Below are 2,113 nucleotides of genomic sequence, written 5' to 3'. Positions count from 1 at the left end.
TCCCCTGTGGTGCCCTATAAATAAGGTATCAAATAATGTTTATCCTTTTGAATTCTGCAATCTTACATGTTTCATGCTCACTCCTGACCACTTGCCCGCCTCTGAAGAGATGTCACTCTTCAGTTCAACCCTGGGAACAGACACTCTACCTCCTGGATTTTATTCCAAAGCAGCCTGACTGTGTCCCAGTAGCTTTTAGGAGCCTTTGCTGAAGCCCAGGTATGTATTTATAAATACAGTGTTGTCTCCTTCCCTTTCCTGGAAGTCTTTCATTTCCTTCCTCCTTCCACCCAATTCCCTATGTCCTTTCTTTTATCCCTAGTTCTCCATCCCTTCTGTGTACATCTAATCTGTCCAGCTTGCAGACAGATGAGACACCACTTTGGGATTTTGGGGCCCTTTCCAACCCCTGATAAGTGGTATCCGCTCCCACTGCCCCCAACCAGCAGATTTTTATAGCAGATGTTGTTTCTTTCTCGGTGAAAACTGAAAAAAAAAAACCCACACCTATTATTTTAAGACTTTTAGGTCTTAAACAGTTTTAGATGCTTTTAGTCTTCCCTGGAAAAAAAAGGCAGAGCCCTGCAGGCTGTTGGTAGGAAGTGCTGGAGCGCTGGTAATGCTGGCATGATTCATACTGGTGTCAGCTCGTTTAAATGAAATTCCACGGGGATTTATCTAGCAAAGGCTTGGAACAAGTTTTAGACAGCATCTCCCACCCCCACAGCTCTCACTTCACAGCATCTTAAATTAATACAGAGCACAGAGGCCAGGGCTGCACCGAGACAAAAGGTTGGCCGAGGCAGGAGCTGTCTGGCTCCCCAGCAGAGGGAAGGGTCCCTGATTCCTGCAAGCAGGACAAGGAATCCAAGGAGAGAGGAAAGCAGTTCTGCTGCTGATTGAACACATCACTGTTGATGGGGGTCCCCATGTCTTGAACTGGAGTTGGGGTCTCACGGGGGACTCGGCCCCGGGGGTTTTGTGACTTACCAGAGCTGACCCCAAATGATGTCCCTCGTCCTGGGCAGGGCACAGCCAGCAGGGCTTCCCCCATCCCAGGAGGCTCCAGCTGTTCCACTGGGTTGGTCCTACAGCTCATGCAAACCTGCAGGGTCACAGAATCCCAGAATAACAGGACAGTGCATTCCCAGGCTGGCCAGAGCCTCGGAGCAGGGTCAGATCTCCATTTCCAGCCCCCTCAAACTCTCCCACTGCTGTTTCCCCACAGCACAGGTTGTTCTGCTGGGCTGATGGGTCATTCCCACCACTTCAGCACATTTTCCTCCTGATTTACCCTACTTGGATAGGGAGATAATCCTGCTCCCTAATACTACCAGAGAGCCAAGCCAGATCCTTGTCTCAAAGTTCCTCCAACCCACAGAGACCATCCAGAGCCCAGTTTCCCTGATATCTTTCCTCTCTGCATAAAGAAGGTGGAAGGATTTCCAAGAGGAACAACTTGCTCTTCTTCTTCTTCTTCTTATAATGCCTCTCCCCAGAAGCATGCAAGGCAATTACCAGCACAGGTGATTTCTGTTGTCAAACTCATTAAAATCTTAACAATTTGACTAATTTGCACCAGATTCTTGGTTTCCCCCCGCAATTTTGATTATCCACCACTGACCTAAGGGCTGGTTCCCAGAGCAAGGACCCCAGGCTGAGCCATTGGTCATTGTCTCTGTATTTTCCTTTGTAAAAAAAAAAAAGAATTCTCAGAAACCCTTTTTGCACCAGTGGAAAAATCCTCCACCGGCCAGGAACCAAACAGAACGGGATCCGGGTCTCATCCTCTGCTGCATTTTAATGTCATCCCAGAGGAAGCAGCTCTGCCTTGGCCAAGGAAAGAAAACCCCCCAAATTTCCTGACGGTTTTCTGGCGTTGTCTGTGCCACGTTTCGCCGCCGCTTCCCGGGGTCAAGGCCTCTGGAAGGCAGAGGTGAGCCCAGGAGAAGAGGGGAAAGCTGGAGAGAGAGGAGCCCTGGCAGTGTGGGAGCAGCGAGGGTGGAGAGGTGCCAGAGGTGAGCAAAATCTGCCCCGAAACGAGCTCAGCCTTTGCCTTCCCTGCGCCGGGACGGGCGCCAGTGTTATTGTTGGGCAAGGCTGCTGCAAGCTC

The 2,113-nt window shown here is 50.2% G+C and overlaps 1 long non-coding RNA gene across 1 annotated transcript in view; it reads right to left on the bottom strand.

Annotated features, from left to right (window-relative positions):
* Positions 1–1,081, bottom strand: part of LOC114068950 — a 3,335-nt gene extending 2,254 nt beyond the window's left edge. Inside the window, exon 1 of the long non-coding RNA XR_003573691.1 lies at positions 991–1,081. This is a non-coding gene — a long non-coding RNA (uncharacterized LOC114068950). The remainder of the gene's footprint in view (positions 1–990) is intronic.
* Between the last annotated feature and the right edge of the window lie 1,032 nt (positions 1,082–2,113).

This window comes from Empidonax traillii, unplaced genomic scaffold (assembly GCF_003031625.1).
Source record: "Empidonax traillii isolate 1590-97213 ecotype Southwest subspecies unplaced genomic scaffold, ASM303162v1 scaffold1155:size169172, whole genome shotgun sequence".
In the NCBI taxonomy this organism is placed as follows: Eukaryota; Metazoa; Chordata; class Aves; order Passeriformes; family Tyrannidae; genus Empidonax; species Empidonax traillii.
Note: the sequence above shows the minus strand (reverse complement) of the source record. Positions and strands in the feature narration are given on the sequence as shown.